The sequence below is a fragment of the Sitophilus oryzae genome, unplaced genomic scaffold (genome assembly GCF_002938485.1).
Source record: "Sitophilus oryzae breed Bouriz unplaced genomic scaffold, Soryzae_2.0 scaffold_1178_pilon_pilon, whole genome shotgun sequence".
NCBI lineage: Eukaryota > Metazoa > Arthropoda > Insecta > Coleoptera > Curculionidae > Sitophilus > Sitophilus oryzae.
In genome coordinates, this window is record NW_022145813.1 from 104,527 (window position 1) to 115,527 (window position 11,001).

Sequence of the window (11,001 nt, forward strand, 5' to 3'; positions counted from 1 at the left end):
CCCCCAGGCTGATCTTTTAATAGAAGGCACTGCATGACCTAACCAACTGACAACCAATTTGAATAATTTATTTTAATAAATATTTTAAGTTCTTTCTGTGATATTTTTGAAGTTCTTTCTGTGTTAGATGGTAGTCACAAACTGAAAATTTAAGGTTTTATCGATATTTTGTTTCATTTAATTAAATATGTTTAAAAAGTACTTAAACAACATAGTTATTTTATAATAGTCCAAGATCCTCCTGACCTCACATATTTTCTAACAAATAAAATGTAAGGGATAATGTAGTATTAGGCTTGTTTATATTAATCAAGGGTATTAGTATGTGCATTGAGTATATGCATAACTGCTGGATTGGGCCGATGGCCAATTCACAGATACAGAATGCTAAAGGTAGGTAAAACAACTCATTTTTCTTAAAGTTTTGGTGCTGAATTTTATGTATGTTTTAGAATATATTGTTAAAAAAATAATAATCAGTGCTGCCAGCTCTGCTATTCTTGACATTGTTCACAACTTTGCACATACACACTTAAGTGTATGTATTATATGGCTTTCTCGGAGAAGTGAGTGATATCTGAAGATGTGAGTGCTTATGACTACATAACCAGGCACAAGCGGGCGAATAATGGCCTGGCACTCATGCTCATACTTTTTAAGAGTGTCTGCGGAGATGATTGGCCCCTTCCGATTGAAAATCAAGACTGATATTATAAGTAAGTTTTAAAGCGTCTGGTAAAAGCTCGATTTTTTGCGGTAAGAAGTATGTACATACGTTTTTATGGTGTGACGAGAATATTTTGAAAAGATGAAAGTGGTCGGAAACGGATTTGGCGGTTATTTTACCAACTGCTAACGTTTAAATAGGAAAGTAGTCGAGATTTAGAGGTGGTCGGTGAACAGTGAATCATGAGATTTATCTTTATATAAAACAAAAATCTCACCTGTGGCTTGGTAGTAAAATAAAATCTGAAACAATTTGTGTGAATTTTCCAAACAGTAGTGAGCACTTCTCTACCGATAAACTCTATTTCAAAATGACTATAAATCACAACAAATACTAAAACAATAGTGAGTTCAAACAACAAATTAAAAACAGGTAAATCAGTTAAAATAAATAAGTTATTTTTTTGTAAATGTTCAAACTAGGTCAAACCACGGAGCAATAAGAGAGGGGGAGAGGCGGGAGCGCTAATTCCTGCCTGACCAAGGATATATAGAATAAGGATATTCGAATGGCAATGGCCCAAAAAAAACGTGCCGTATTTTGTCGAGGAAGTCGATTTCGTCACGACCAATGGGCGTCGAGTATTTGAAATTGAAAACTTATAAATTGACGGTAACCTATGTTTTTTGACTCATTTCACTAGAGGTGGGCCAGTCTGCGATTTTTGTGGAGCTGCTACGCTCTGCGACTGCTCCAATAAAAGCACTGTGACAAGTAGCAGCGATTTTTCGGAGCAATTAACCTATAAATTAAAAATGTAGTATTATAGGTTAATTGCTCCGAAAAATCGCACTCGGTGTTCGGCACCGTTAGTTGCATTTACTAAAAAAGTACAGGACTATAGGTGTGATTATGAAAGGCAACATCATCGTCTAGTTTTTTATTATTTTAAAAAAAAAAAAAAAAAAAAACGGCGTCAGCGAATAGTATGAAAACTTAAAATAAATAAAAAACATTTTTATTTAAAATTTATGGGGAATGTTATCGTTGTCATTTTCCAAGCCAAACTGGACGCCGTTTTTTATTTCGAACAGTAGTGGCGATTTTAACGTCTGTGCAATCGGGTTAAGTCACCGACGGGCCCCAAGCCTCCCGGGCCCTTGCGAACAAGATTCGAACTTTTCCGAACTACGGGACCCTAGAGCTCTTAAAATCGCGGCTGTACGGTACTATACTGATGTCTTAGTTTGATAGATGTTGCTATATTTTTTTAGTCTATTTCAGAAGAATTTGAGTGTTTCTAAGTACCAAGCACTTTGCTATAAATATCTTAAAGAGACTGTTCATTTTCACAGAGTGGTGGCCCATTGTAAAAACTTAATGTTATATTCCATTCAAAGTCGAAACTGTCAAAAAATTCTTTATTAGTGACCGGTTACGCCAATACCAGCCATCATCAGATCTTAAAAATAGATAAAATAATTAAAACTTATATGAAGTATAAGATCAAATAAAAGATTTAGGATATACAACAAAACACAGATACAAAATTTATAACCAAATAACATACTAACAGTTAAAAAATTACCTTTGTCAAAAAAATCTGTTTGGAAATTATATACATAAATATCTTATTAGATTCATGAAAGAAAAAACGAACGTGCTACTTTTCCCGTTCCCAAACTCCCAACAGCTCCAGTACACGAATTACTCAATTACTATGCTCCAGTCGACTGCGACCTGCGACGACTGTGACTGGAACAGTCTGACCGGGCGACGGGGCTAGGAGCATTTTCAGAATTTACACTATTGCCTGCTATTGCCCCTATTGCTACTCACGAGCGCAGATGTCCTAAACATGTAAACTGCTCCGAAATGTCACTGCGATTTTCTTGGAACTGGAGCAGTCACATACTGCGACGTTGGTGGAGCTGTGACAAAGTAGCGGACAGCGATTTCACAACCCACCTACATTTTCACTGACAGATGGATTGAGTATTATTGTAATTTATAGATCTAAACGTTTTTTGAAAAATATGTATTTTAAGTTATTTCCTAGAGTTTGTTTTGGCCTTCTATATTCTGGTATTGTCTACTAATAAATATTATAAAAAAATATTTTGTATTTCGATGTATGGAAATCCGCAATTTTTGTATCTGAAGCCGCAAGGAAATTTCGCTCTTTGAGAAAATGTTATATCTTTTTAGACGCGTGAATTACAAAATTTTTATTTCAGATGTTCTAAATGTGAGTGCTTAATGTCAAATTTAAAATATTATTACTTCAATATTTCAAGTTATACCTTTTGCCCTTTGGAAGTAAACAAAAATTGAAGAAAGTGTTGTGCCTTCACAGGATTTAAATTGGCATTAGGGATAGATTTCCTTGATTTTAGTAATAATATTGCTCATAGAAATTTTAGTTTTAAAAACTAGTTAATTAAAATCAGCCAAATACTAAAATTTATATATTTTAAATTTGAATATTTATGTTAAGTATTATGTATAACACAATATAAATAATTTAGGGACATAAGAGTTAATTTCAAGTGCCAATATGATTATTATTCCAGTTTTATTCAAATTATTGAAATTAATATGGAAACAAAAGTCATTAAAATATTATTTCTTAATTAACAGATGAGATTTGGGCATAAGTTTGAAAAGCCATGTCAGAAGAGTAGGATTAAAGACAAAGTATTAAGGTAACATATATTTACATAAAGTTTTTTTTTTTTTTTTTATTTATTTGTTTATGTTTATTAATTAAAATTTAGTTGCAATTTATTTCATATTCTAATATTTTTGAGAAAATTTTACTTTTATACATACCTGAATATTATGCTGCTTTTTTTTTTAAAGTGTGCCGACTGTTGCTGTTATTTTAACTAAATTATTATTAAAAAAAAAAAAAAAATATTTCTATATATATATATTATATATCATAGTATAGATACTTACTTTCTTTCTATGCGTACTTATATCCTTTATAGTCTTTCTAAGTGCATATAATACTAATTTTTTTAAGAGAGGGCAGTTTTTAATCTATTGTTAATTCCCCTAATTCTGTGTCCCCTGGTTTTGCTTATACAACAATTAATATATTTTTTTATCATTACTGATTTAAAGTTTCTTTTCAAAGATTTTACCATATATTTTTTTTTTTCAAAGTAATTTGGGCTGTTCCTGAACAATATTGAATATAAATTATTCAAAAATTATTGATAACTGCATATCCTACTAAGTAGATCAATACCAAAATCCCATTAGAGAAATAAGTTAAAATTATGTTTTACTTGTATAATTTTCTTGCTATTTATCCACCATTATTTTGTGACTTAGAAATTAATAGTTAAAAAAGAATTTAGTACCAGTTTTTATTTCCCAAAAAAATTAAATTGTTAAATAATTACATATTGCTTAAGATACAGTATATATATTTGTGTTTATAGTGATAATTCTAGTTCTGAGTTTGTTTATAATTAGTGATAATTAATAATATTTCTGATGTTAGATATTATATTAGATAAAAAATTTAATTACCAATAGCTACCTACCTATAGCTGCAGATATATATTGTGTAGTAGTTACTGTATAATTCTTTAGTTTTTTTTTTTTTTTGTAATAGGTATATTATATGTTATGATGCTTCTGGAGGATTTCACTTTTTAAAAAATTATTTTTTAATTGTAAATTATTTTATTTATTTTAATTATTTTATTATTTATTTTTTATTAAATTTATTATTTAAATCAAAAATTAAACGGACATTATAACGTGCTTTAATTAAAATGCAATTAATTATAAGTGTTTTTCTATTACAATACATTGGCTTAAATAAAGAATTGATTTGCTGACACCATGTGATCGCGGCTACGGCGATTTCCACTGCGGATGGCGCAATATCGCTGATGCGGCGATTGGCAGGATGTGGCCATCGGTGTGCTTGACCGGCAAAGGTGTAAAGGTCGATGGAAAACCAATATAACATATACCAAAAAAGTATAGTACCAAAAAAATGTTGATGCAAATTCTTTGTATAACATACATACCCCTATGGTATTCAACTTTTCATTGTTCTTTTAATTAGATACACAATAAGCACATTAATTTGTTTATTAAACATCAAAACAACTAACTTAATACAATATATATCACAATAATGTATAAGCTTTTGATCAATTCACTATTATTAATACCTTGACGACTTCATACTTTATAACTACCAATGGCTATCCTTCTAACACACTAGCCAACTAATAATTAAATCTGTTCTAAAAAAAACAACATAAATACATCGTTATTGCAATAATATAGAAACATATTCCATGTATCATTAACTACCTATAAATACAATACCCACATCTTCTTTTACGCGAATAGTGCGTTAGGAGGCAGAAATATTGCCTGCATTGTACATCGTACAAATTGGCTAGAATATATTTCACCTTTACATTCCCATTGCAAACATTTCTCTTTCAAAGGGTCTAAATGTTTTGTCTTTTACTGTGTCCCTGTAATATGTTATCAATTAACAACAGTTATCAAATATGACCTGGACAAATTTAATTGTTCTTACCATTTTTTTTCAAACTAAACTCTTTAAACAAACTATATAAATAAAATTTATCTCATAACCTAACTTGCTGCTAGAATTTCTTCCTTGTATATTCCATGTCCTGTATTTTATTCTTCACATTATCAATTTCTATTAGCAATATCATTACTCAAATCAAGGAAATCTATCCCTAATGCCAATTTAAATTTTGTGAAGGCACAAACCTTTCTTCAATATTTGTTTACTTCCAAAAAATGTCAAATCATATAAACTTGAAATAATATTTTCAAGTATATATTTTAAATTTTTGACATGAACTCACATTTAGAACATCTGAAATAAGAAAATTTTGTATTCTACCACGTCTATAAAAGACTATAATAACATTTTTCTCATTATAGAGCGAAATTTCTTTGCGGCTTCAGATACAAAACTTGCGGATTTCCATACATCTAAATACCAAAATAAGATTATTATTATTAGTAGAAAGTCAGAATATAGAGGCCAAAACCAACTCTAGGAAATAACTTTAAAATTAAATTATTTTATTCAAAAAACAACAAAAAAAAAAAAAAAAATAAATTTCAATAACAATCTCATCACATCTGTCAGTGAAATGAATCAAAAAACATAGGTTACCCAGTGCCTTCTATTAAAAGATCAGCCTGCGGGCGAGATTTATGACGTCACGCTAGTTAGATATAACGGATTAATAAATATATTGTAGAATACATGGAAAACATAATTATTCCTCAGATTTTTGGTTTGTATTTTAAAAATGATATAGTTTAAATGAAATATACATAAAAACACAAAAAAAAAAAAAAAAAAAAAAAATATTATTTTATATAGTAATTGTGTGACTGCCATTACATATCATGCCATCCGTGTATAAACGTCTCGGACTCACATACAACCCTGCAAAGCAAATGTTTTACAATGTAAAAATAATGTATAGGTACATAAACGGCTCGATGGGTAAATGTAAATATATTTTTAAAATTTTGGGGTTTGGAAAATCGATCTATTTAACAAAAAACATTTAATATCTATAATAGTGATGTTTTTATTTGCATCACAATTTATGTTATATTTTGCAGTATCAATGTTCGAAAAATTATATTTAACAAAATAATACAATATTATTCTAAAAAAGTTTTTTTTTTAGAAATTTATATGTTTAAATTATTCTAAAAATTTTTGATTTTCCTTGGGATTTTAGGTTCGGGAAAAAACGCTGATTAAGTTTCATTTTGGTTTCATTATTTTTATTGTTTAAAAAAAAACGTTTCGGCTAAATATAGCCTTCACAGTGTTGTGTCATATGAGAAAATAGTGTCGAATATATCCAAAAAATACCATATACAATATAATTCAAACCTCATAATGTTTTCTGCAATTAATAAACTAATATAAACTTATCAAAGATGACCACATATTTCTTAAAATTATTATTCTTTAACCACTAAAATTATCTTACATTGACTATGGAGTACGCAGTAAACATTATGTGCGTTGTGTGAATATTTTATATGCATTTTTGGATTATATTCGACACTATTTTTTCTATGACAACAACACTGATGGAGGTATAATGTTAGCCGAACGTTTCTTTTTTTAAACCAAATAAAAATAATTGAAAAACCAAATGAAAAATCAATCAGCGTTTTTCCCGAACCTAAATTCCCAAAAAAATCAAAAATTTAGATATTAGAATCAAGTTTCAAGAATATCAAATTTTCCAAAGATTGTAAAATTTCTAGTTTAATATTTTATGTGTACAGTTAATTAGGGAATGTCATTGTTGTTCATTTCCAAGCCCAACTAGACGCCGATTTTTTTCGATGATACGGTATAATTCTTACGTAAAATGTTAAATAACATAAGGGGAAAGGGGAGGGGGGAAAAACCCAATTTAAAACAAAGAAATACTGGAATTTCTTAGTATTTTTTTTAGTAACAGAGACCTTTTATCTTTAAAACTAATTTTGTATTATGCAAATTATTTACCAATTTATTGTTATTTTATTCAATATTGTATTCAGCCATCACTTAAATATGTGATATTAATTTTTGGGATTATAAATAATCAATTACTATTCATTAAAATTATTCTTTGAACAAATTAATATGTTATGCTAACATACATTATATATTATCAAAACAAAAACACATTCTTCTTTTTCTTCTTTTTTAAAATTTGAACATCAAAATAAATAATCTTTTTCATGATCTCTAATACACATATTCTTATTTTCCCTAAGGTCAAAATCCTACTTACGGTGAATGCTATCGAAGCTGAACCGCACACTTTGGGAAGACCCATATGTTACAAAATTGTCCAGTTTTCATTTATACCATCATGGGAGAATTTTAAATTTATTAAAGAATTTCCAATAAATTCTTCTAAACCCACTTTTTCTTGCTTCTTTCGGACACTTTAAGCTGCTTTTATAATAACTATCCTAGTAACTATCCTTCCACCAGTCACAACATTAGCACCCAAAACACACTTCTACTTAACTTATTTGAGGAATTCTTATAAGTAAAAATACAAATCACTTACACAACGGGTGTAATTTTTAAATTTTTCTATTTTTTATTTGCGAAATCCGAGAGTGACCATATATCTGTAGTAGTAGTTTATGTCACTTCAACACCAATATAATTTTGCACTCTCCAAAATTAATACCAAAATCAAAGAGTTAAAACCAAAAATCAACCGACTAAATATGAAACGGAATCTAACCCAATATCTAAGTATGTACAGCTGATGAAGTAAACAAAGTCCGCCCTTAGTCACAAGTAAGGCACTGGGGTTACGGTCAATTTATATGTTTTTCAATTTCAAATACTCGACGCCCATTGATCGTGACGAAATCGACTTCCTCGACTAAATACGGCACGTTTTTTTGGGCCAGTCGAATATCCTTATTCTACCTTTCCCCCCCCAAAAAACCCGAGAATGAGCTTCGACGAGCGCATCCAAATTTTTGTAGACGGCAAGATGGCAGACATCTTCAGGTCTCGCTGTCACTTCCCCTCTTAATTGACATCTGTGTTTTGTTTTTTTTTTCGTTCGTGTTGTTATCGAGTTAAAATTTATTATTATCTCAATCAGAGTCCTATCACTAAAAAAGTATTTGTCCATAGTCATTCTCAGAAAGCTAATACGCCGGAAAAAATGATTAGTTTTCAGGTGTAAGTATACCTAACTGTTTATTTTTAGTTTTCCAAAAAAAAAAAAAAAATTTTGTATTTTTTGATGTGCTTCCATTTAAAAGAGGATGTTTATTACGTGTGAGGAATGGAATCAATGTTCGTGCTTCTTTAAAACAGTGCACTCTTAGTGTCCATGAAAGCACAAGTTCAAGTGTACCAAAAATATGTCAAATAAGATTGGTCCTTACTTGACAAGAAGATTATTTAGGGAAAAGAAAACATAAGATAGGGTATTTTAATCGAACAGCGGAAATTTAACATTTTAAAGGTAGTTGTAGTTTTGTGCTAATTATTTCATAACATTAGGCCCAGCAGTGTTCAGATGTCAAGAGGGAGGAGGAGTAGATTTATGCCACAGTTCAGGTATGAAAGGTTTTTTCAACATATATCGAGTTCTATCAAACAATTGTACATTTGGACTTGAAAAAAATTGGCAAGATTTATTATTTATGCCAATTTAAGAAAAATTAATCTGTTATATTATTGTTATGGCAAAAAATACTGCCACAAATCACTGAGAAAAATCATATATATTCATAATTGTTAACGAGATGATATATATTAATGAGTGTCAAAATGAGATTTAGTCATGAAGCTTACAAGGTTACTTTGTCATTATTACACTTTTTTTCTTTAAATCTATGCATCATTATCCTAGGTTTTTTATAGCAAAGGTATTTGATGCAACGAAACTTAATCGGTACCTTCAAGTATGTATTTTAGTAAGGGTTCTCCAATCGCCATGTTTTTAAATAGATAAATACAGGCCAAAGTTGACAATATTTCAGTTGAGAAAAACTATTTTATCTTTTTTTAAAAAAAAAAAGATAAACACAGGTAGTTATAGGTATACCAATTTTGTTATGGACAAATAAGAATCGAACAAGGCTTCTTTTTGCGCAAATCTTTATCTGATAAACTTACCGGTAACAGATTTTAGGATAATTTTGGGTGTTTTATTCAATAATAATGACTTGAATTTTTGGACAAAATTGATTGGTATTCAAAATACGAAATAACAACAAGATTGAGGTTTTTTATTGGTCGAAAAAACCTTATAATTAATAAAATCAATGATTTTATGTATTAGAAAATATTTGTCAAGAGGACATATTATGTAACAGTTTTTGAAACACAATTTGAAGGGAAAAATATAAAAAATACAAGGTATGTTATAAAATAATTTATGAACCCAAATGTTTTATGAAATATACAACTGAATTTATTTTTACCATTTTTCTAAACATAAAAAAAACAAAAAAAAAAAAAATACTTATTTAATATCATTTCGGGTGTTTAACGACGAAAAGGTCATCTGTCCGTAGAGTCTTTTGTCAGAATATTCGTATATTTAGTGTATTATTTACCAATATTGTACGCAGTTTTTTTTTTTACACGACACTAAAACTCACGATACCCAAGACAAGGAAAGAGGGTCTCTCTTTCCTTCTCTAAGGACAAAATACTGGGAAGCTGAACCCGCTGAACCGCGCAACCGCGGTCTACGTCAAACTCAGCTGAACTTTGTAAACAACGGCACTTTTATAAAATTTATAGAGTAAATTATATGGCCCTATTTTAAAACAAAGTTTAAAAACTCATCAGCATTTCTGATAAACAAAAGTACAATAAATATTATGTGTTTTGTCAAAAATGACATATATAATAATAAAAAACATAATAATAAGAAACTACCGCAATGGTAGTTTTGAAGTGTTTATATTGACAACATTTGAAGGGTACACACGCATGAATAAAAATTGGAATGGAACACATAACTTTGCCTATGACTTTGCTACAAAGGAAAGTTATAAACTGTGGTCCGAAAAGCAGAAGATCAAGATAAATTATTCATTCGCCAAGTCAAGAAAATAAAGTGAAAAAAAAAGCTTACAATTATTATTGTAATCATAGTAAATCAGCCAGGCAGGTAAAATTCTAATAGGTCTCTTTATTTTAGGACCAGCCAGCAATTTTCTAATGAAACAGAGAAGGCCAAGGTAGTTCAAATAAAAAATAAACATATAAGTGTTGCCCATAAAAGAAAGGAAACAATTTTATTATTATTTATTATTAATATTTAATCGATTAAGCGTTTAACGCCTTGGGTAAGGTTTATTAATTTTTATTTTTGCTAGCACACGCTTCAACCGCCTATATTACCTCAGGATTGTAAGTACTCATTTAAGGCTGAGTCGACCTCAGGTACCCAAACTATCGGCTGATAAAATGCCGGGTGTGGGAATCCTATCCCAAACTTGAGATTTTACCTACCCACCGGCACCCCTTTTTTTAATATGTATGACTGTGGGTTAAGTTTTTGTAACTTACTACCTCTGTTATTGTAAAAAGATAGTATTTTACATGGCATAAGTCGAAACGCTTCAATCTCACCATAAATCTTGCTGTTCTCTTAAGCCTAACTCTAATATCATTCTAATAAATTAGACTATAAATTTGTTTTTTATTTCTCTTTATAAGTTATTAAGCCAACAAATTTTCCCAAACGTTTATTTAACCACGAAAATGTGATTTCATTCTTCTCTCTTTTTTT

The 11,001-nt window shown here is 29.6% G+C and overlaps 1 long non-coding RNA gene across 1 annotated transcript in view; it reads left to right on the plus strand.

Moving 5' to 3' along the window:
- Positions 1–3,319: 3,319 nt before the first annotated feature.
- The window catches only part of LOC115890430, an 82,572-nt gene continuing 74,890 nt past the window's right edge, over positions 3,320–11,001 (plus strand). The window contains exon 1 of the long non-coding RNA XR_004051640.1: positions 3,320–3,372. This is a non-coding gene — a long non-coding RNA (uncharacterized LOC115890430). The remainder of the gene's footprint in view (positions 3,373–11,001) is intronic.